Here is a 26,037-nt window from a genome sequence, read left to right as displayed (position 1 = left end):
TAACAATGTAAAAAAAATCATTTACTGTCTCCTCCTACTGAATTCAGTTGCTGAAAATATTTCTTTTTGAGTGATCATAGCCAAATTAGGATAATGAAGGTGTTTTATTAGAACTCTAATAAACATTGTGTCGTCTTAGAACTTTTTTTATGTGCATCATTGAGCCCCCGAACTCAAAATTGAGCAAACCTTATTAGAACGCTAATAAAAATTGTGTCGTCAGAGAACTTTTTTTATGTGTATCATTGAGCCCCCGAACTCAAAATTTGGCAAACCTTATTAGAACGCTAATGAACATTGTGCCGTCTTAGAACTTTTTATGTGCATCATTGAGCCCGCGAGCTCAAAATATGGCAAACCTTATTAGAACGCTAATAAAAATTGTGTCGTCAGAGAACTTTTTTTATGTGTATCATTGAGCCCCCGAACTCAAAATTTGGCAAACCTTATTAGAACGCTAATGAACATTGTGCCGTCTTAGAACTTTTTATGTGCATCATTGAGCCCGCGAGCTCAAAATATGGCAAACCTTCTTAGAATACTAATGAACATTGTGTCGTCTTAGAACTTTTTTATGTGCATCATTGAGCCCCCGAACTCAAAATTTGGCAAACCTTATTAGAACGCTAATAAAAATTGTGTCGTCAGAGAACTTTTTTTATGTGTATCATTGAGCCCCCGAACTCAAAATTTGGCAAACCTTATTAGAACGCTAATGAACATTGTGCCGTCTTAGAACTTTTTATGTGCATCATTGAGCCCGCGAGCTCAAAATATGGCAAACCTTATTAGAACGCTAATAAAAATTGTGTCGTCAGAGAACTTTTTTTATGTGTATCATTGAGCCCCCGAACTCAAAATTTGGCAAACCTTATTAGAACGCTAATGAACATTGTGTCGTCTTAGAACTTTTTATGTGCATCATTGAGCCCGTGAGCTCAAAATATGGCAAACCTTCTTAGAATACTAATGAACGTTGTCGCGTCTTAGAACTTTTTTATGTGCATCATTGAGCCCCCGAACTCAAAATTTGGCAAACCTTATTAGAACGCTAATAAAAATTGTGTCGTCAGAGAACTTTTTTTATGTGTATCATTGAGCCCCCGAACTCAAAATTTGGCAAACCTTATTAGAACGCTAATGAACATTGTGTCGTCTTAGAACTTTTTTTATGTGCATCATTGAGCCCCCGAACTCAAAATTTGGCAAACCTAATTAGAACGCCAATAAACATTCTGTCGTCTTAGAACTTTTTGATGTGTATCATTGAGCCCCCGAACTCAAAATTCGGCAAACCTTCACCAGCTGCTCTCTTGTAAGTTGTAAATTTTGTATGACACTTTTCTGGCAAATAAGTTTTGTTTGCAAAGCTCTGCCTGTTTTAGGAGACTTGGGTGGATCCACCCCCAAGCCATTACTGATAATCTTCAAGCTCACAAGCTGTGATAATAAATTTTGAAATGACCCTCTGCCCCCCCCCCCCTCTACAAAAGAAAAACAAAATGTTTATAAGTTAATCCTTTTGAACAGTTTTGGAAATGTTTCACGGGTTAGACGATAAAAAGGGGAAATAATGTACGACTTTCAACACAGCACATTAATCTTACCCATAAAAAGTTGCGCGCCTGAGAAAATGGCCTTATTTTCGAAAAAACGGGGGAAACACCTAGAATTCAAAGAATCTTAATGAAAATCAAACCATTAGATGCGGCGTATCAAAAAACCGCACTATACAGGTTTCAAGCTTCTATCTGTAAAAATCTGGAATTTCGTATTTTCTGCCAGAAGAAAAATCACTGATGTGTGTTTATTTGTTGTTTTTTTCAAGGGGTGATCGTATCGAACCAGTGGTCATAGAATATCGTAAGAGGGTTAATTCGAGCAGACATTAAAGGTTCTAGTGTCCTTTTTAAGAGACCAAAAAAACTGGAGGGCAACAAGGCCCCTCCATCGCTTATTTTTCCCGAAGTCGCCGGTCAAAATTTTGAAATAGCCATTTTGTACAGCATAACAAAAAAATTAATAGCTATGTCTTTGAGGATGCCTTAATTACCCCAGCCCCCAGGAGAAGGGCTGCAAGTTATGAACTTTACCCATTGTTTACATATAGTATAGGTCATTGGGAAGCATACAGACGTTTTCAGGGGGTATTTCTTCTGGTGGGGGTCAGGGGGATGGGTTACGTGGGAGAGTCTTGACATGGAGGAATTTTTCATAGGGAAAAGTAATTTTCCATTAAGGGACGCCATTTGTCGGAGCATTATTTAATAAATGATCAGAAACTAAATAAAAAACTTTTTAAGCTAAAAGTAAGGAGCAACATGAAAACTTAAAACGAATAGAAATTATTATGTATATGAGGGGGTTCGCCCACTAGTCAATACCTTATTCTTTACGCTAAAATTTGTTTATTACTTTCAAAAGAGCTCTTTATTCTACTTAAACGGCCTTTGTTATTTAGGGGGCATTCTTTAAGAATTGGAACGAAATTCGAACTTTAGCGTAAAGAGCGAGGTATTAAGGAGGGGGCAAACTCCCTTGTATATGTAATAATGGCTTTTGGTTTTATGTTTTAATGTTGTTTCTTACTTTTAATTGAAAAAAATTGTTATTTAATGACTTAGGAACACGAAGGCCATAAAAAAACCAACAAAAAACAAACAAAAAACAGAAAAAAAAGAAAAACTAAATACAGAGAGGCCCCATTTCGGAGAGTAATCGACATACATATTTTTTATATTTGTTGCCTTCTCGTAAATGGCAAAATAGATTCTGGACTGGTTTTACCTTGAAAAATAAAAGAAAAAAAACGTTTTTTTTCTTAACTCAAAATAAGGAGAGATATTAAAACTTAAAACCAACATAAATTACTCCGTATATGAAAGGGACTGTTCCCTCCTCAACACCCCGCTCTTTACGCTAAAGTTTGACTCTTTCTCTCGACTCTACTTTTTAATACAAAAAAAAACAATAGCGTAAAAAGCGGGGCGTTGAGGAGGGAACAGTCCCTTTCATATACGGAGTAATTTCTGTTCGTTTTAAGTTTTAATATCGCTCCTTACTTTCAGTTTAAAAACTTGTTTTTTTTATTTAATTTCTGGACGTTTTTGAATTAATGCATGTTTTGATTTTGGCTCTCCGCACATGAATAATTAAAATGTAATTTGCATATTAACTTATTTTTTTGGCTAAATGGCTTCCTCATAGTTTTGATTGGACGATTTTGGGAAAAAAGGGGTGGGGAGTAGGCCTAGTTACCCTTTATTAGTAAAAATATACGTAACGTACGAATTAACTTACGTAACGAACTTCTATATTCGTATGCTTTTATTACGTATATGAGGGGATTCATCCCCTCGTCAATACCTCGCTCTTTACATTAAAGCTTAAATGTTGTCGGAATTCCTCAAGAATGACCGCTGAATCACAATTGCCGTAGAATAAATAGTTGAAATTAATAAAATTACTTTAGCGTAAAGAGCGAAGTATTAGGAGGAGGTGAACTCCTTATGTGCATAATAATTTCTGTTCATTTTAGGTTTTAATGCTGCTCCTTACTTTCAGTTGAAAAAACTTTTTCATATTCTACTTTTCATTGTTCTTTAAAAAAAATGCTAAAAAATCCTGCACCCCCTTCATGGAGTTTTTCCCCTTGACAAATTCCTCCATGGAAAGTTCCCCCCACGTAACCCCATCCCCTCAAACCCTCCCCCCAACCAAAAAATCCCCTGAAAGCGTATGTACACCTCTCAATAATCATTACAATATGGAAACACTGGTCAAAGTTTGTAACTTGCAGCCCCTCCCACGGGGACTGTGGGGGAGTAAGTTGTCCCCAAAGAAATAGTTATTAGGTTTTTCGACTATGTTGAAAAAAATGGCTGTCTCAGAATTTTGATGCGATGACTTCAGGAAAAAGATGAGTGTGGGAGGGGGCATAGGTGCCCTCCATTTTTTTTAGGTCACTAAAAAAAGACACTACTACTTTTAATTTTCGTTAGAATGAACCCTCTCACGACATTATAGGACAACTGGGTCGATACGATTACCCCTGGGAAAAAAAAACAAAAAACAAAAAAAAACAAAAAACAAACAAATAAACACGCACCTGTTATCTGTCTTGTGGCGAAAAATGAAAAATTCCACATTGTCCTCGATAGGAGCTTGAAACCTCTACAATAGGGTTCTCTGATACGCTGAATCTGATGTTGTGATTTTCGTCAAGATTCTATGAGTTTTAAGGGGTGTTTCCTCCTATTTTCTAAAATAAGGCAAATTTTCTCAGGCTCGTAACTTTTGATGGGTAAGTCTAAACTTAATAAAACTTATATATTGAAAATCAGCATGAAAATGCAATTCTTTTGATGTAGCTATTGTTATAAAAATTCCGTTTTTTAGAGTTTCGGTTACTCTTGAGCCGGGTTGCTCCTTACTACAGTTCGTTACCACGAACTGTTTGAAAGAAAATCTTCCTCGCTGGAAAACAAGACATGACTTGCTATATTGATTCATTTATACCACAAATTTGAAATGCAAAACACAAGCGATCAATTTGCCCTGCTCGCTTTCCAATGTATTTGTATTTTAAACTAACTAGAAGATTCTTAGTTTTGACAATTTGGAGTACATCTTTTCTTGCCTACAGGAATACTTGTGATTTTTTTTTTCTTTTATCGTTAAATGGAAAGCCTGATAACCAAGTTCGCCAGGCAGATCCCAACCCAATAGTCCGTCCCATTAGAAAAATGGGAACCGTCAGTTTCGGAAACCGTCTTTTTGTATCAGAATATTATCAGACACGATTTGTTGTATATTTTCCGTAACAGTGTTTTAATACCACCGCGGTTTTCCGCCGCCATGTGTTTTCCGCCACCTTTTAATTCAGGTAGGTCAGAATAGATATAGACATAGACATAAGAACAAACATAGACTTAGAAATAGACATAGACATAGACACAGACAAAAACATAGACATAGACTAACCTAACCAGGGTAATGAAAAACATGTGGTGGTGGAAAACCGCGGTGGTGTTAAAACACCCAATTCATATTTTCTGTATTAAGGTAAAAATGCCAGAATAATGACCAAGTACGCACTTGCATGCCATCATCATCAAGCGGATTTCCAACTGTTTGTTTTTCGAAATTTTGGAATTTTTACTACCAGAAAATATATTGTCAGATTGGTTAAAAGGTTTGTGAACCCGAATCATATTGTGAACTTACGTATTATAGCAGCCACACTGTTGTTCTTGATCTACTTTACGTATTATAGCGACTGCAGTGTTGTGCTGGATCTGTTGTTAAATCAGTTTCTCTGTGTGTGCTGGGAGATAATTAGCTTAGCCTGAGTAAGATGAACTACTATATAAGTATATTTGAATATTTACTAGATAGAGTTGGCTAGTTTAGATATTTAATATAATGCTTTCTGGACGGTCTGCTTTTCATAATTCTCTGTTGTAGTTTCTATTTTTGTTACTGAAGTATTATATTTTCATCATATATTGGTATTTCTTATTATGATTAACCTAATTTCACTTTTTTATTATGGTCGCTATATTGGAAATAGCTATAGTAATATATTCGTGTCCTCACTGCTCAATATCTGAGTAAAGAAATCTTATAAGAGAGGTTTCACTGCCCGGTTTGATAGTAGTCCAAATAGTTCATTGCCCACTCACCTACTGTATTCTCTGAACGCTGTCTAAACGATAGTACAGATGTGGGATTTATAAACAATACTAACCTAAATCTTTGTCAGCCTGGCTTCTATTTTATGTGACTTAAATGGTGATTTAGAGCAAGCAAGATCTAATGAAAGTCAGAACAGAGGCCTAAAATAGACACGATTACGCACAACTTCCAATGAACTAGACGGGTAAGATTCAATTGATATATTAGACGCACGAAGTACTCAATATGAATAAATGAACTAATCTTTAAACCTAAAATTTGGGTCTCAAGGTAAAAAGAAACTCGTGGTCTTAAGTTTTCGGGAGGGAATCGGCCGGTGTTTACAACCTCTCAATTTTTTTTTAGCTCGTTAGTTGTTCAAAGGAAATTTCCGACATTTCTGCAGGAAATATTTTTGGTACCGTTTCCCTTCACGGAAAAATAATTCTCACTCTGAATTCTTCCTGATAGATTCTATATCTTACCTGATAGAGATATCATCAAGTTTTAATTTCCAGTTTACTACAAATTTCGGTATATGTCGGTTATTGAAAACAAATTCAAGAATTTCGCTTAGGTTACATCTCAGAAAACCGGTTTCAAAGCTACAAAAATAAGCGACGAATGATACAATACACTGGACTCAGACTGAATGCATTAGACTAGTATAATTTGGACTATATGTTTTTAAACTAGGGGGAGGGGGTTAGGCTAGATTACTTTAGGTTGGGTTAGGTTTCCATAAATTTTGTTTCTAAAGTGTTATTTTATCATCATATTCATTAGAATCAAACTAACTTCACTTCTTGGGTGAGTTTGTAATAACCCACAAGTACCCAATTTTCAGTGGCAACTCAGATAATGATAGTACTAATATTTTATTTCAAATGCATAGCCGTATTAAAAAAATACAGCCTCGCCAATATGTTAAAATATAAAACGCTAATATACAAATAGAACTGAAGAACGGCTTTGTCTTCAGAAGCAAAAAGTGAGCTCAAATCACATATGGAGGAAAAGAGAGGAGGGATTAGCCATAATCTCTTTGATATTAAAAAAAAAAATCACCTACTTTTCATTCAATCAATCAATCTTTTCATTCAAAATAAAACATAGTTTTGACCGTGAAACCTCTAGGTTTAATTCCAATTAAGTCTCATCGAAAAATTCGAATGTGTTTCAGTGATTTAGTAGTAACAGCATGGAGCGTACCTATGAAAACTATGATATTAGTAAAATGATGGATAGAGCACAATATGAGCTGTCAAATCGGACCTAATCTTAACAATGACCTTCTTTACAATCTTTGAGAGAAGTTGTTATAGTATTTGCATATTACAGTTAAACATGCTTCTCCCTGTGTTGGTGCTTTCATACCGCTTAGCTCAAAAAGGTCAACTAGAGGATCAAATATTTTATTCATGCATTTGGGAAGACTGAATCTTGTTTGACTAATACGTATCTGATGGATGACATGACCGCTTCACAGTCCTATATCAAATTGCTTATTAGTTCTACTTTCGGAAATTGGTCGATTGTTTTGTTTCCTGTTTGAAACTGTAAAAAAAGGCAAATCATAATTGGAATGCTGTTAATTCTATCTTAATAATTTCGGCTGTAGTAGATCAAAAGGCGCTATGTGACAATTTTTGCAACTAAAATGAAATTAAAATATTCGAAAACGGTAAAGATTTTCATACGACAGTGAACTTTTCAACACAATTTTTTTTTCTTTTTTTTACAAATTTGCAAGGAAAAAGTTTGCTAGACAACTTTTTGAGCACTTTGGAAGGAAAAACAATTTATTGTTTCGTACGAATAGTAAGACAAGTTTTGATATTTCACCTTAGTATTCGGAAATCTTCATGAACGGTGTAAAAATGGAAGCAAAAGAAAGAAAAAAACGACAACTAGCTTAAGAAATTAATGGTTACATAAAAAAATATATTAAACATAGACGTTAGATAAAACGAAAAAAACATTTCATATTTTACAGCTTAGTTGAAAATAGGCTAATGTATAGTGTAGTTGAAGAAAAAAACAATTTTATTTCGCTTTCTTTTTTCTATAGCGTCTTTTTCTCTATCTTTTCATGTACTCGTTAATTTAATTAAGCTAATTTTTGTTTTTCCTTCCATTTTTTTCTGTTTATAAGGGCTTCCTGTTGTGAAGCCTACATATTCAGACTCTTAGTATTATTTGTATAGAAAAACTCATGTTCACTGTCATAAAGAAACGTTTTACTTGTTTTTCAATGTTTTCTTTTCATTTTAACTATAAATGGAGAGGTAGTGTGGCAATAAAGATTATTTTGTGACATTTTACAAACTGCGATTCTTCCCTTTCATTCTGAAATGAATCCTGTCTGTCAACTGGTTCAAATCGTTTAAATTTTAGTTCAATGAACACAGCAAATATATTGCATTTTATTTGGTTCTCCTAAAGTTTAAATGTATCGTTTTTTCCTAAAGGTATTTCTCATCTCTTTTCTGTCCTCATAGAAATAATTAGAACTTGAAAGTCTTTGATATTAACATCATTTTGCCGTGTCTTTGATGCTAAAGACAAAAAGCAGGACCAGATTTTGGTTTTATCTGGGGGGAGGGGCAAATCTGGACCTTGCCGCCCCTTGTAACGTCATCAGTATTGTAAATGTTAGAATATTGCCCAAAAATATTACTATTTGAGCTTCGTTTGCTACCGTCGTGCGTAAAGCCCGGGTCGCTTGCCCCCTCTAGCTCCCCTCCCCAAATCCAGTCCTGACGAAAAGTTGGGTATAGAAGGATTTATTTGGTAAAAGAAGTTGTAATGTCCAAAGGTCAAGTTTTAGTTTCTCCACTGCCTTCCATAGTTTCTCTCTAGTAGCATAAGAACGTTTGATTACTCGCAGCCGATTTGTGACTCTGGTAGCAAACCACAGACAAGAGTATGTAGATGGACCCCAAAAAAGGCACCAAAATACATATTTATTCCAAAAGAGGGGGCAATAATTGAAAAATATACAACAAAATTGGCAAACGGTTTTGAAAATATAAGGAACTACAGAAAAAAAAAATACATGAGAGATGAAATCTCTCCTCTTCTAAAGTTCTTGCCTGCCTACCAACGGCTTGGCGAGAGTTTCTTCCTTGTATTATAAAATATGACACCCGGTTTGTAGAGCATCCAGTGGAGGTGGCTTGACTATTTTGACTGTCGACAAGAAAAAACCACCATTCCTCAAATTTGTATCATTATATAGATTAAATTACCAAATACAATTAAGATCAATAATAGAGCTCCTGGAACTCGAGTCCCTAACACCAAAGTGTGAGGTTATCCATACCTCTAGGTGGTTTAGATAGCCTTGGCCAGGAATTGTATGCTCTAGAAAGAGGTGAATGGATATAGAAAGAAAGATAAACACTTTCAAATTTGGAAATTTACCATCTGTTCTTGCGGATAATATTTTCTTTTTTGGGGGTACTCTGCAATGAACATTTTTTTTGTTCTACTTTATTATTTTCATTGTAATAAAAAAAAAGAAAAAAACAAAAGCTCTCAATGTTCTGTGAATTTTAAGCTGTAAACGCTTTCTGCGGCAACATTTTGGTAACTTTTGAGAATCTCTTCCTTATCTTAGATTCTCAAGTGTTTTCAGATAATCCTAGGGTGGGATCAATTTTGACTAGTTAGGAGAATGACACAATACTCAACAGAAAACACACGTCCTCTGAAAGGAAAAATACCTTTCAAACCCTTGAAAAAAATGAAAGAAAAAATTTAGGAATGATTTATTCCATTTTTAGAATTTCGCGAATACGGCTCCGTTTCTTAGCATGACAGTATTGCTGAACGATGAACACATTCACTTTCAAACAAGCTCTGCTCCAAACAGTTCGTGGTAGCGAACATAGAGTTCGTTAAGCTCCAGTAAGGAACTTAACACACTTCCAGTACACTTAACAGACTAACAGGCTTAACAGACTGTACACTTAATAGTGGAATTCAAAAGTTTCAGAAAGGAGCGAAACGGCTCAAAAGTAACCACAAATTTAATTAATGCAATTTTGATATCAATAAAGGTATCAAAAGAATAGGTTCCGTATGCTGACCCCAAATACGCGAGATTTATTTAGTGTTACCCATCAGAGGCTACGAGCCTGAGAAAATTTGCCTAATTTTTGAAAAAGGGTGGAAACGCCCCAGAAGAGTCAAAGAATTTTCATGAAAATAACACCATCAGATTTAGCTTATCAGAGAATCCTAATTTAAAGGTTCCTATCGGCAAAAAGTGAAATTTTGTGTTACTTGCCAGAAGAAAGATCACGAATTTGCGTTTTGTTGTTGTTGTTGTTTTTTCCCTTGGATAACCGTGTCAAACCAATTGTCTTAGAACATCGGGAGAGGGCTTATTTGAATGGATATTAAAATTTATAGCGTCCTTTTTAAGTGGCCAAAGCGATTAGAGGGCAACTAGCCCCCCTCCCACATCTCTTTTTCCCTAAAATCGTTCGATCAAAATTTTTAGATAGCCATTCTTCAGCATAGTTTAAGGTCCCAAATCTATGCCTTTGAAGATAAAATACCCCCCTCCCCCAGGACCCACTGGGATACGTCTTTAAGCTATAAAATGTGGCCATTGTTTACGTATTGTGTTTGCTCATGGGAAGCATGCAGAGATTTTTTTTGGGGTGGGGGGAGATTTTATGATTAGAGTGGATTTCCATGTTACACCTTTTTTTACAGAATTCCTACAAAATTATTTTGATTTGCCTTAATTTATCTTTGCCAACTCAGTTTTGCATGTGGGGATGTTCGGGGGGGGGGGAGAATTATCCAGAGGAACTTTACTGCGTTTTTTGACTTCTGGGGAAAAATTGCATTGAAGGAGGGATTTCTGGGGTGATCAGAAAAACGCCAAGGTATGCCAAGGATAATTTTCAGGCTGAATCGCCTGCAATAAATTTTACAGAGGGGGGATTTTTAGCGAGGATGGAATTGCCTGAAAGGAACTTTAAAGGGCGTGTGTGTATTTTCCATGGGAGGAACTTTCCACGGAAGAATTTCCCGTGAGGAGAGGGAATTTTTCGTAGAGGGTGAGCCAGATTTAGCGGAACTAAAAACTAAAAACGGAACTCAAACTAAAAACGAACAGAAATTATCCCGTATATGAAGAGGTTGCCCACCCTTCCTCAATACTTTGCTATTTTAGCTGAAATTTGACTGTTTGTCCCAATTTTTTAAGAACGACTCCGGAAACAGGGTGAAAGGGCTGTTTGATCAGAATAAGCAGCTCTTTTTAAAATGCTAAATACTATTGCATGAAGAGCAAGGTACTGAGGAGGGGGGTGACTTCTCTAAGAATAGAAATGATGCAATATTCAGAGAAAAATTCAGTCTTCTGGAAGATAAAACCCCTTTCAATCCCTTGAAAAAAAATGAACAACAAGCTTGGCTTTAATTTATCTCAGTTAGAGAATTTTTTCGCATACGGCTTCCTTTCTTAGTAAGGTAGTATTGCGGGAAAATGATTATATTCGCTTCAAAAGAACCAGTGCTCTGATACTTAAGTTTCATTACTAGAAAGTCCTTTGTGTCTTAATCCGTCCTTATACTTAGGGGTTTTCATTTTATTTACAACATGTTTCAAACTGAGAATTTTCTATTGAATTAAAGATAGTCGAATGATCTCATTAAACTTTAATCCAATTCACAATCTTTTCATGTAAAAATTCTCACTGCGGTGTAGTTAATCCTCTTTATAAACACAGTAAGTCAAGAGCATACAAATCTTCCATTGGCTGATGAATGGAGTAGTTAGTTCTGCTTGGATTCATCATTTACTTCCAAAGGACATTTCCTCTAAGCCTCTTTTTGTTGCAGATGAAAAAAAGTTTATAAAACCGATCCCATTATGTACAAATATTCAGTAAGCATTATATTTGTTATTTAAAAGAATTAATCTTTTTATTACCTAGAATTCTTTTGTTAAAAGATAAACAGATGGGCTTAAGTATTTGATAACTACCAGAAAATTTTGCTTTGCTTTAAAAAGGCTGTGAAAGATATTTGCATGCAAATTCATAAAAGTAAAATTTTCCTAAACAAAAAAATCGACAGGGAATTCAAAATGCTAAATGATCTTGTTTGGCTATACAAGAGAAACAAAACTTTTCTTAAAACATAAAAATAATTCTAATGTTCTAAGCATGATTTACATGATTTTTTTCTCAAAGGAAAGATAGGAAGATAAATTGATTGGTAAAAACTATTAGGTAGAAGGATTGTTGTCTATTATTGAAAGTGAACGTTCTCCAAGTTATGTTGATAAATATGATTGTTTTCCAGGGGAAGGGGTGGTAAAACTTAAGTTTAATGAATGAACAATATGGCAAATATGAAAGAAAAGTCAGGAAAATTGTAAAAATATCGAGATATTGGTGGGAAAGTTGGGGGACATCTCTGCCTACATACCTATTGTAAACATAAAACATGTTGTCTATTTATGATTTTCGTTAGAAAATGTTTGACTCATGACGGCAAATATGTTCCATTACCTCTGTTTGCCGCTTTTATGAGGTGTTGGCTGAAAGATGGCTGTTCCACTTCATTTTCATGAGAGAATGTTACATCTTTAACAGTCATCAGAAGGAATCGATTTTGTTTGGTAACCTCTCGGGTAGACCTCCCTGTCATACATTATACACAAAAGAAACGAAAAAAAAATGGTGGAAGAACAAATCTGATGAGCTGAAAATAACCTGGAAAGGAAAAAATGAACTGATTTCGAGACAATTATTAGTTTCAGAATGTCTTTGTAATTCGCAATTCTTAATACGCATTGTAATACTCGCATACCTCAATTCTTATATATCGATATGTCGATTTAAAACAAAATGGTTGACGGTAAGGAAGAATTTTGTTAAAAGTGAATAAGACTTCTTATTTTCTTGTCATTACTAGTAGTTAGTGTATCCCAGGGTCCACCGAATCAACTTTCTCCCAGGGTTAGTTTCACATGAAGAAAGGAAAACTGAAGGTTTTTTTTTTATTTTATTTATTATTTTTTGTATGAAATTTTTACTTAGCATCAACTGTTTGAAGGAACCAAGAAAAAAATTCTTTTACTTAACACGTTTTTATTGAAATTGAAGCATTTAAGTAATACGTAGACATTACCATGTATTTTAATATTTTGAAATATTGCATTTTATATCTGTACTATCCCATCGATGTTAAATATGTGCCTTTCATCCGATTTATCAGTATCGATATCGAATGCCATCCAAAACCGTGCATAGTCTAGTAAAAATACGGATTTGAGCGTTTTTGCCACCAAAAGGCTCAGAAAATTTCGCTTAATAACGTATACAAAATCGGCCGAAATCACCCGTGAAAAAAATACCACTTTTTTCAGAGAAAATTGGGGAAAGGGGGAATCTGGAATTTAAATTTCTGGAATATTTTCTAGATTGAAAGACCATTTCCTATTAATTCAAGTCCACGGAGACCAAAATGGCTGTGGATCATAAAAGGATTGACTACTGATCACTTGGCCCAGAAAGCTGATGCCGGGAAATGTTGTCCATCCCGATTAAACTTTCGTCGCAGTGGATTCGAAATGCAAAATGCAGAAGATCATGCATGAATAAATTGTTATTTATAGTGTTTCTAGATCATGCCTGTGTAATTTCTGCAATTAAGATGACTTACATTAGAAGAAACTGTGCTTTTCATGCTCATGTCCAAGTTAAAAAGGAAAACAGATTTTTAGTTGCTAGTCCTTAATTTAAAAATTAGCAATGCAACGGACGATGTAGCAAATGCGGGGTTATTGTTAAAGATTGTGCCCCTTGGAAAGTGCAACATATATATATATATTCCCGTGAGGAGAGGGAATTTTTCGTAGAGGGTGAGCCAGATTTAGCGGAACTAAAAACTAAAAACGGAACTCAAACTAAAAACGAACAGAAATTATCCCGTATATGAAGAGGTTGCCCACCCTTCCTCAATACTTTGCTATTTTAGCTGAAATTTGACTGTTTGTCCCAATTTTTTAAGAACGACTCTGGAAACAGGGTGAAAGGGCTGTTTGATCAGAATAAGCAGCTCTTTTTAAAATGCTAAATACTATTGCATGAAGAGCAAGGTACTGAGGAGGGGTATATATATATATATATATATATATATATATATATATATATATATATATATATATATATATATATATATATATATATATATATATATATATATATATATATAATATATATATATATATATATATATATATATATATATATAAAATCTATTATGAAGTCTGACCAGACTGATAGACTGAATGGTCCCGGTCGTCATAATATACGTCATTAAGATATATCTATATCTTCTATATATATATATATATATATATATATATATATATATATATATATATATATATATATATATATATATATATATAAATAAGTTGTCTGTGTGTGTGTGTGTCGACTAACGTCATGTGTGTCGACTGACGAAATTACAGACCGGGACTTCGGGACACAAATGACGAGCGGGACACCGGGACATCTAAATCTATCTATCTATCTATATATATAAAAATAACTTGTTTGTGTGTTATGTCTGTTACACTATGTCTGTTACGCCAGATTATATCTTCTATATATATAAAAATAAGTTGTATGTATTTTTGTGTTGAGGGTTTGCATATGACGTCTGAAAAATAAAGAAGAAAAAGAAAAGAAACTAAAATGTAAAAACTGGGAATTGCACAAATATTTCAAAATATTTTGACAATAGATTAAAGTAATTCGAAAACCTTAAAACAGATACTTAAAATGTTGAGGTTTATTTTAAATTGTTGAGCTTTTGCAAGCTTGGCACGTGAAGAGGAATTTTTAGTATAGATCTTAAAATGACAGAAGAAACAGCCGAAATTCTCAGTAAAAACTGGGAATTGCATAAATATTTCGAAATATTTTGACAATAGATTAAAGTAATTCGAAAACCTTAAAACAGATACTTAAAGTTTGAGGTTTATTATAAATTGTTGAGCTTTAGCAAGCTTGGCACGTGAAGAGGAATTTTTAGCATAGATCTCAAAATGACAGAAGAAACAGCCGAGGAAGCTGCTCAAAGAGAAATTACAGACCGGGACACCGGGACACAAATGACGACTGGGACAGCGGGAATATAAATGACGACCGGGACACTCAAAGAGAAATTACAGACTGGGATACCGGGACACAAATGACGACCGGGACACAGGGAATATAAATGACGACCAGGACACAGGGACACAACTACAACGGGGACGCCGGGGGCACAGGGGGATATATAAATGACGACGGGGACGCAGGGAATGTTCGATTAGCAATCACCATCAACACAGCGTCCCCGTCGTCATTTATATATCCCCCTGTGCCCCCCGGCGTACCCGTTGTTGTTGTTTCCCTATGTCCCGGTCGTCATTTGTGTCCTGGTGTCCCAGTCTGTAATTTCTCTTTGAGTGTCGCGGTCGTCATTTATATTCCCTGTTTCCCAGTGTCCCGGTCGTCATTTTTGTCCCGGTCGTCATTTGTGTTCCGGTGTCCCGGTCTGTAATTTCTCTTTGAGTGTCCTGGTCGTCATTTATATTCCCTGTGTCCCGGTCGTCATTTGTGTCCCGGTGCATTGTTGATGGTGATTGCTAATCGAACATTCCTTGTGTCCCGGTCGCTTTCTCTTTGAGTGTCCCGGTCGTCATTTATATTCCCATATTAGTTACGCGCCATATTAGTTACGCGCCATTGTAGTTGTGTCCCTGTGTCCCACCTGTGAATATAGATAGATTTATATATGTGTTTCAAACTACGTAAAACTTGCGAATATACAACATTCTTCGCTGTCCAATTGTCGCTGCATATAAATAGATTGTCAGGTTTACCGACCCTCGAACATGCAACGTACAATTGTCCATGGGAAAAACAATCAGTATTAAGATCTATACCACATTTTTCTAATGATTGACCTTGAGCTTTGTTAATGGTGATTGCAAATGCTAATCGAATTGGGAATTGCAATCTTTTAAATTGAAAAGGCAGATCCGTTGGAATCATAGGAATGCGAGGAATAAGAACAGCCTCACCCTTAAAAGGCCCTGTCAAGATTGTGGCCTCTATTAGGTTTTCCATTGTTTCTTTTACGGCAAGTCGCGTGCCATTGCAAAGCTTTGGTGGGTTGATATTTCTTAAAAGTATTATTGGTACGCCTATTTTTAGTTGTAGCACATGAGGTGGAAACCCTGAAAGATCCACGGAATTGAAAAATTCAGATGGATAATTAACCGCTTCATTTGGTTTCAAAACTGTGTCGAGTGACTTGTAAAGGACTGCCTGGTCTCGAATCTTGGTCAAAACAATATTGTTGATTTCGTGGACGTCTATATTTTTGGGTGCAAGAATCGCTCTTTCACTTAGCCATTTATTATTTTTATAATTGTTTAGAATATTCGGAAATACTTTTTCAATCAATTCATTTTTGGACGTCACTAAATTACAGAAATCAGCAGGTAGTTGTATATGTCCTGAAATTGAGTCTACTGGGAGCTTTCCGTTTCCAATTGCCAGCAATTGATCTGAAAATGTTTGACCAGAGTCATCGTTTTGCAATCGGACACGCATATTTGTAGTTAATTTTAATGTTTTTACGTGTGCCCAAATTAGAATTTTTCAGGCAAGCATTCATTTCGTCTGCAGGAGTTGATCTAGGTATTATAGGTAATGTTTGCCTGAAATCTCCCGCAAGCAATATTAATGTGCTGCCAAAGGGTTTCGACTTCCCTCGCAAATCTTTCAAGCATTGATCCAGAGCCTCGATCGATTTTTTGTGTGCCACTGTGCACTCATCCCAAATAATAAGTTTGCATTGCTGCAATACTTTACCCATCCCAGATGATTTGGAAATACTGCACGTGGGAGTTTCTGTAGAATGCAAATTCAGAGGCAATTTCAAAGCGGAATGAGCAGTTCTTCCACCAGGCAGCATTGTTGCGGCTATTCCAGACGAAGCAATTGCCAACGCTATATCATTTTTTGATCAAATTGATGCCAGAATCAGTTTTATCACAAACGTTTTACCAGTACCTCCTGGCGCATCCAAAAAGAAAATTTCTCCAACGTTGTTATCGACACAATGCATTATCGTATCATAAATGTGTTCTTGTTTCGACGTTAACTTGGAAATGTTATTTTGTACATACGACAATAGATCACTCGTACTGTAACTTTGCTCACGATCCAATTCTACACATGTCGAAACAGCAGCGATACGGTTAGGTGAAGGCATTCCCAAATCCTGAAGAGTTTTTTTTGCCATACGTACGCACAAATCTTCTATAATAACTAAAGTGTAGTTATAAATTTCTGATGTAAAATTAAAAGTCATATCTGACGTCTCTAACTGTTTTCGATGGAGTATATCTTCGGACATTTTTTTCTTATATTTTTCCTATAACTCAGTAGGAGCTGATGGAGAGCAAGTTGTTAAAATGATGCCAAACAATGCATGAATTTGACTTGGAGTTGACGTTTCGCACGCGTCATTGATCTAGTTATCTCAGTGTTGGTCATTCTCCAATAAATTCAGAGCTTGGCATGCACTACGGTAAGTGTCATGTATAGTACCGTTTACAGTTCTCAAATGCTCAAAGGATGTCGGACCGGGTACATTCACGAAAAGCAGGCGTAGAAAGAAGCATTCATGTTGATTGGGGTGAACGGTGTAGAGTCTTCCTATCGTGGTTATCTTTGAAGATGATAGGTTGGCCGTCGACTGACTTACCCTGTTTTCGATGTTCAAATACTTTATTTTTAGTATTCCACATGTAATACGAAGGCACTTCAGTATACAGCAGGTTTTTTTGCAAAAGAATCATTTTTGCAAAGCAAAAAGAAACCGGTTAACTTTGTATCCGGTGGATTCAGGGCTCTTTGTTGCACGTTGGTTTGCGAGAAATAAACACGTTGACCATTTTGTAAATGTACCGCTAAATGAACAACAGGTGGACTACGTTCATGTATCGGAAAGTAAAGAATTCGCCAAACAGCTTCATTACTGCTTATGTATCTTCCAGCCTGATATTGTACGATTTCGTCGATATCTTTGATTTCGGGCTGCAAGCCAAAAACTGCCATGTCACTGCCTTTGTTGACGTATTTACATGTGTATTTGATTGCCTTTACGGAGTTACAGTATTCAACGTTTATGTGTGCATTTAATGTTTTTGATAATAATGGGGAATATGGAACAACCCACTGGTTATCTACTTCGATGGTGGTACCGTTACGCTTCTTTATTATTGCTGTTTTACCGCCATCTTCAGTAGATCTTCTTCTATATTGTGGGTAACCATCATTGCCAGTAATTGTGGTGGATACTAAAAGTCGAGGATATTGCTTTGTGCACCTTCCTTTGGCCATGCATGGTGAATTTTCGTTCAGTGCACCGCAAGGTCCATGTATCATATTCTTTACAATAATATCATGTAACCCCTTATCGACATTTTCATCAGGTATTTCAGCGGAAATCACATCATCAATTTCGTTCGAAGTAATTTTTTTATGTAGCCAGATTAGTATATGTGCGTGTGGCAAACCTCGTTTTTGCCATTCCACTGAGTACATGCAGCATCGCACTGACCCACACACTTCAAAATTTACTATGTAGTTTATCAGTGATTTCAACTTTTGCCGGAAGACACGGGCCGTAATGTCATGTCTATGAACCGCCGATTGTCCTTGAAGTAAAAGCTGCAGTATCTCGTACCAAGATTGATTACATGTAAATGTAATAAATAAATCTGGACGACCATAGAGACGAACATACGCAATAGTATCTTGAGCATATTCATGCATATGACGGGGACTGCCAACATATGACGAAGGTAAAATTGTTAATCTTCCAACGTTTGTGGTGCGTTTTGTCAGCGGAAATAACAATTTTATGCGTATCAGTAGGCATCAAATCGATGGCTGTTTTGAACAGACGCACTAAATTATTATTTTCGTGGAAAAGATGTTGCAATTGGGAAACGATTGTCCTTTCAACGTTGGGAGAAATTTCGCAACGTGCATTCAATTCAGAATTTCTATCACTGATGAAGTACAATTGTAAAAATTTATGATTCTCGCCTGAGAATGGTAGAAGGGACCCTGCTCTAGGATAAATTTGCCCTTTTACTTTGAAAGTAGACATAAATTGATCTGGATTTTCGATTTGGGCTCCAAACGACGTCATTTGGAAACATGAGTTATATTTTCTGATTTGTGACAAAAAAACGCTTAGATTCTGACGTAGTTCTAGTAAGGTAAGTCTTCAATTGCTTTGGTGGTGCAGCCAATAGAGGAAGTTTAACTTTTCCTGAGGCGCAACACCTTCCCATTGTTTCACCATTGAATTTCAAGGCCTTGCAATAGGGACAGATTTTAGACATAGTCCCGATTTGAACACATCTACTCAAGCTATAATCATCGACCTGGCTGTACCTGAATGCCAGGCGATAACTTTCAGGTTGCTCTGATTCCTCGGCACGCTTTCATTTCTTACTTTCTCTACCAGCAGCAAGCCTGATTTCTTGCTGTTTTTGTGATTCCTCGGCATGCCTTCTTTTATTCACTTTCTCTTATAGCAGCAAGTTTGGTTTCATGTTGCTCTGGTAGTTCCTCGGCATGCCTTCTTTTTTCACTTTCTCTTTTAGCAGCAAGTCTGGTTTCATGTTGCTCTGGTAGTTCCTCGGCACGCCTTCTTTTTTCACTTTCTCTTTTAGCAGCAAGTCTAGTTTCGCGTTGCTCTGGTAGTTCCTCGGCACGCTTTCTGTTCTTTCTTTCTCTATCAGCCTCAAGCCTGTTTCCTTGCTGTTCTTTTGATTCCTCGGCACGCTTTCTTTTCTTACTTTCTCTATCAGCCTCAAGCCTGTTTCCTTGCTGTTCTTTTGATTCCTCGGCACGCTTTCTTTTCTTACTTTCTCTATCAGCAGCAAGTTTTTTGGCATAGACTCTTTGAGCCTCTTCCTCGGCTGTTGCCATTGTAAGTTCATCAGTCATTTTACAGTTAAACATTAATAGATTTCTACGTTAACACTTGTCTTAAATATATTTAATGACGTCACCGTCATAACAAAAATGACGACAACTAACCTCATGACGTCAGTCAACACACAAATATGACGTAACCCGACAGACAGACCCACACATCCACAGACAACTTATCTAAATATATAAAAATAAGTTGTCTGTCTGTGTGTCTGTCTGTGGATCAGGTGACGTCATGTTTCTGTGTTGACTGACGTCATGAAATTAGTTGTCGTCATTTTTGCTTTGACGGTGACGTCATTCAAGATATTTAAGACATATGTTCACGTAGAAATGTATTAATGTTTAAGTTTACAATGACTGATGAACTTACCATGGCAAAAGCCGATGAAGATGCTCAAAGAGTCTATGCCAAAAAACTTGCTGCTGATAGGGAAAGTCAGAAAAGAAAGCGTGCCGAGGAATCAAAAGAACAGCAAGGAAACAGGCTTGAGGCTAAAGAACGCAAAACCGCGCAGTTAGATGAAGATCCACCTGGACAGCGAGAGTCAAAACATATCAAAACTGAAAATGATAGCGATGATGATTGGGTTTGGGATTTTGACTTGGATAAGGTCATCAATGCCTACCAGATTTTAGTTAAAAAAACAAAGTTTCGGCGATATGTATTTCATTGTGAAGCTGAAAAATAAAGAAGAAAAAGAAAACTGAAAAAAGAAAAAATGTAAAAAACTAAAAAATACTAAAAAGAAAAAACACTCAAAGAGAATTTACAGACCGGGACACAAATGGCGACCGGGACAGAGGGAATATAAATAACGACCGGGACACTCAAAGAGAAATTACAGACTGGGATACCGGGACACAAATGACGACCGGGACACAGGGAATAAAATGACGACCAGGACACAGGTATTTAAGAATATCGTTCAAAGACAAAATTTTAATTGTATGAAGACCGTTGAAAGAGAAATTTCTAATTGTAAAATGACTGAAGAACCTACAATGGCAACACCCGAGGAAGCTGCTCAAAACGAATGTATTCAAGCCGAAGTAGCTGAGTTGGTAAAGCGTTATGTTTCAGGTTCTAGGTCCGAGAGGCTCCAGGTTTGAACCTTGGCTTTAGCATTAATACAAAAGAAGAAAAAAACTAAAAAAGGTAAAAACTACAAAAAACTAAAAAGAAAATATATATAAAAATAAATCTATATATATAAAATTAAGTTGTCTGTCTGTGGATCTGTCAGGTGACGTCATGTTTCTGTGTCGACTGACGTCATGTTTTCGACTGACGAAATTACAGACCGGGACATCGGGACACAAATGACGACCGGGACACCGGCACATAGGGAATATAAATGACGACCGGGACACAAGGAATGTTCGATTAGCAATCACCATCAACAAAGCACCGGGACACAAATGACGACCGGGACACAGGGAGTATAAATGACGACCAGGACATAAGTAAAAAAAAATTAAAAACTAAAAAAAAAGGTAAAAACTACAAAAAAACTAAAAAGAAAAAAAAAACTAAAAACTAATAAAAAACTAAAAAAGCTAAAAAGCAAAAAAAAACTAAAAAAGAAAATAAAATGAAAAAGAAAAAAAATGAAAAATAAAGGAGAAAAACAAAACTAAAAAAAAGAAAAAAAAAACTAAAAAAAGGTAAAAAACTAAAACCTAAAAAAAGACCAATTCAAAAACGAATGTATATACAGACCGGGACACAAATGACGACCGGGACACCGGGACATGACGACCGGGACACAGGGACACAACTACAACAGGGACGCCGGGGGCTCAGGGGGATATATAAATGACGATGGCGACACAGGGAATCGTCGATTAGCAATCACCATTAACAAAGCTCAAGGGCAATCATTAGAATCATGAGGTATAGATCTGAATACGGATTGTTTTCCCATGGACCATTATATGTTGCATGTTCAAGAGTCGTTAAACCTGACATTCTATTTATATGCAGAGACAATGGGACAGCAAAGAATGTTGTATATTCGCAAGTTTTACGTAGTTAAAAACATATATATATATATATATATATATATATATATATATATATATATATATATATATATATATATATATATATATATATATATATATATATATATATATATATATATATATATATATATATATATATATATATATATATATATATCTATATGTATAAAAATAAGTTGTCTGTCTGTGTCCTGTCTGTCTGTCAGGTGACGTCATGTTTCTGTGTTGACTGACGTCATCAAGTTAGTTGTCGTCATTTTTTGCTACGATGGTGACGTCATTCAAGATATTTAAGACATATGTTCACGTAGAAATCTATTAATGTTTAAGTTTAAAATGACTGATGAACTTACAATGGCAAAAGCCGATGAAGATGCTCAAAGAGTCTATGCCAAAAAACTTGCTGCTGATAAAGAAAGTCAGAAAAGAAAGCGTGCCGAGGAATCAAAAGAACAGCAAGGAAACAGGCTTGAGGCTGATAGAGAAAGAAAGAATAGAAAGCGTGCCGAGGAATCAAAAGAACAGCAAGGAAACAGGCTTGAGGCTGATAGAGAAAGAAAGAACAGAAAGCGTGCCGAGGAATCAAAAGAACACAGCAAGGAAACAGGCTTGACGCTGATAGAGAAAGAAAGAACAGAAAGCGTGCCGAGGAACTACCAGAGCAACGCGGAAGCAGACTTGCTGCTAAAAGAGAAAGTGAAAAAAGAAGGCGTGCCGAGGAATTACAAGAACAGCAAGAAATCAGGCTTGCTGCTGATAGAGAAAGTAAGAAAAGAAAGCGTGCCGAGGAATCACAAGAACAGCAAGAAATCAGGCTTGCTGCTGATAGAGAAAGTAAGAAAAGAAAGCGTGCCGAGGAATCAGAGCAACCTGAAAGTTATCGCCTGGCATTCAGGTACAACCCAGTCGATGATTATAGCTTGAGTAGATGTGTTCAAATCGGGACAATGTCTAAAATTTGTCCCTATTGCAAGGCCTTGAAATTCAATGGTGAAACAATGGGAATGTGTTGCGCCTCAGGAAAAGTTAAACTTCCTCTATTGGCTGCACCACCAGAGCCATTGAAGACTTTCCTTACTGGAACTACGTCAGAATCTAAGCGTTTTTTGTCACAAATCAGAAAATACAACTCATGTTTCGAAATGACGTCGTTTGGAGCCCAAATCGAAAATCCAGATCAATTTATGTCTACTTTCAAAGTAAAAGGGCAAATTTATCCTAGAGCAGGGTCCCTTCTACTATTCTCAGGCGAGAATCATAAATTTTTACAATTGTACTTCATCAGTGATAGAAATTCTGAATTGAATGCACGTTGCGAAATTTCTCCCAAAGTTGAAAGGACAATCGTTTCCCAATTGCAACATCTTTTCCACGAAAATAATAATTTAGTGCGTCTGTTCAAAACAGCCATCGATTTGATGCCTACTGATACGCATAAAATTGTTATTTCCGCTGACAAAACGCCTCCTGGCCAACATGTGCGTAGATACAAAGCTCCAACTATCGACGAAGTGGCAATCGTTATGGTCGGTGATCAGTTTTTACCTCGAGATATTATTCTTCATAAGCGAAACGCTCAGTTGTTAAGAATTGCTGAAACTCATCGATGCTACGATGCCCTACAATATCCTATCATTTTTTGGGATGGAGCCGACGGCTATCACTTTAATATTAAATTGATGAATCCAGCCACTAACAAAGAAATGAATAAGAAATGCAGTGCAATGCATTATTATTCCTATAGACTAATGATTCGGCAGGATGAAGAAAATTATATTTTAAAATGCCGTGAATTGTTTCACCAATTTGTCGTTGATATGTATGCTAAAATTGAATCAGAACGTTTGCTATATATCCGCCTGAATCAGACCAAGCTCCGCTCTGAACAATACATTCATTTGCGAGATGCAGTTATAAATGACGGTAATACCACAAACGTTGGAAGATTAACAATTTTACCTTCGTCATATGCTGGCAGTCCCCGTCATATGCATAAATATGCTCAAGATGCTATTGCGTATGTTCGTCTCTATGGTCGTCCAGATTTATTTATTACATTTACATGTAATCAATCTTGGGACGAGATACTGCAGCTTTTACTTCAAGGACAATCGGCGGTTCATAGGCATGACATTACGGCCCGTGTCTTCCGGCAAAAGTTGAAATCACTGATAAACTACATAGTAAAACTTGAAGTGTTTGGGTCAGTGGGATGCTGGATGTACTCAGTGGAATGGCAAAAAACGAGGTTTGCCACACGCACATATACTAATCTGGCTACATAAAAAAATTACTTCGAACGAAATTGATGATGTGATTTCCGCTGAAATACCTGATAAAAATGTCAATAAGGAGTTACATGATATTATTGTAAAAAATATGATACATGGACCTTGCGGTGCACTGAACGAAAATTCACCATGCATGGCCAAAGGAAGGTGCACAAAACAATATCCTCGACTTTTAGTATCGAACACAATTACTGGCAATGATGGTTACCCACAATATAGAAGAAGATCTACTGAAGATGGCGGTAAAACAGCAATAATAAAGAAGCGTAACGGTACCACCATCGAAGTAGATAACCAGTGGGTTGTTCCATATTCCCCATTATTATCAAAAACATTTAATGCACACATAAACGTTGAATACTGTAACTCCGTAAAGGCAATCAAATACATATGTAAATACGTCAACAAAGGCAGTGACATGGCAGTTTTTGGCTTGCAGCCCGAAATCAAAGATTTCGACGAAATCGTACAATATCAGGCTGGAAGATACATAAGCAGTAATGAAGCTGTTTGGCGAATTCTTTCATTTTCGATACATGAACGTAGTCCAGCTGTTGTTCACTTAGCGGTACATTTACAGAATGGTCAACGTGTTTATTTCACGGAAACCAACGTGCAACAAAGAGTCCTGAATCCACCGGATACAACATTAACAGCTTTTTTTTCTCTTGCAAAAATGATTCTTTTGCAAAAAAAAACTGCTGTATACTGAAGTGCCTTCGTATTACACGTGGAAGACTAAAAATAAAGTATTTGAACGTCGAAAACAGGGTAAGTCAGTCGACGGCCAACCTACCATCTTCAAAGATACCACGATAGGAAGACTCTACTCCGTTCACCCCAATCAACATGAATGCTTCTTTCTACGCCTGCTTTTGGTGAATGTACCCGGTCCGACATCCTTTGAGTATTTGAGAACTGTAAACGGTACTATACATGACACTTACCGTAGTGCATGCCAAGCTCTGAATTTATTGGAGAATGACCAACACTGGGATAACTGCATCAATGACGCGTGCGAAACGTCAGCCCCAAGTCAAATTCATGCATTGTTTGGCATCATTTTAACAACTTGCTCTCCATCAGCTCCTACAGAGTTATGGGAAAAAATATAAGTAAAAAATGTCCGAAGATATACTCCATCGAAAACAGTTAGAGACGTCAGATATGACTTTTGATTTTACATCAGAAATTTATAACTACACTTTAGTTATTATAGAAGATTTGTGCGTACATATGGCAAACAAACCTCTTCAGGTTTTGGGAATGCCTTCACCTAACCGTATCGCTGCTGTTTCGACATGTGTAGAATTGGATCGTGAACAAAGTTACAGTACGAGTGATCTATTGTCGTATGTACAAAATAACATTTCCAAGTTAACGTCGGAACAAAAAGACATTTATGATACGATAATGCATTGTGTCGATAACAACGTTTGAGAAATTTTCTTTTTGGATGCGCCAGGTGGTACTGGTAAAAAATTTGTGATAAAACTGATTCTGGCATCAATTCGATCAAAAATGATATAGCGTTGGCAATTGCGTCGTCCGGAATAGCCGCAACATTGCTGCCTGGTGGAAGAACTGCTCATTCCGCTTTGAAATTGCCTCTGAATTTGCATTCTACAGAAACTCCCACGTGCAATATTTCCAAATCATCTGGGATGGGTAAAGTATTGCAGCAATGCAAACTTATTATTTGGGATGAGTGCACAATGGCACACAAAAAATCGCTCGAGGCTCTGGATCAATGCTTGAAAGATTTGAGAGGGAAGTCGAAACCATTTGGCAGCACATTAATATTGCTTGCGGGAGATTTCAGGCAAACATTACCTATAATACCTAGATCAACTCCTGCAGACGAAATGAATGCTTGCCTGAAAAATTCTAATTTATGGGCACACGTAAAAATATTAAAATTAACTACAAATATGCGTGTCCGATTGCAAAACGATGACTCTGGTCAAACATTTTCAGATCAATTGCTG

General features: G+C 36.4%; 1 long non-coding RNA gene across 1 annotated transcript in view; it reads left to right on the top strand.

The window, feature by feature from the left end:
• The first annotated feature begins 5,672 nt into the window (after positions 1-5,672).
• LOC136034898 (uncharacterized) overlaps positions 5,673-26,037 on the top strand; it is a 156,847-nt gene continuing 136,482 nt past the window's right edge. Inside the window, exon 1 of the long non-coding RNA XR_010619280.1 lies at positions 5,673-5,881. This is a non-coding gene — a long non-coding RNA (uncharacterized LOC136034898). The remainder of the gene's footprint in view (positions 5,882-26,037) is intronic.

This window comes from Artemia franciscana, chromosome 13 (assembly GCF_032884065.1).
Source record: "Artemia franciscana chromosome 13, ASM3288406v1, whole genome shotgun sequence".
NCBI classification, from domain to species: Eukaryota; Metazoa; Arthropoda; class Branchiopoda; order Anostraca; family Artemiidae; genus Artemia; species Artemia franciscana.
The sequence above is the reverse complement of the archived record's forward strand: the minus strand, read 5'-3'. Positions and strand labels throughout refer to the sequence as shown.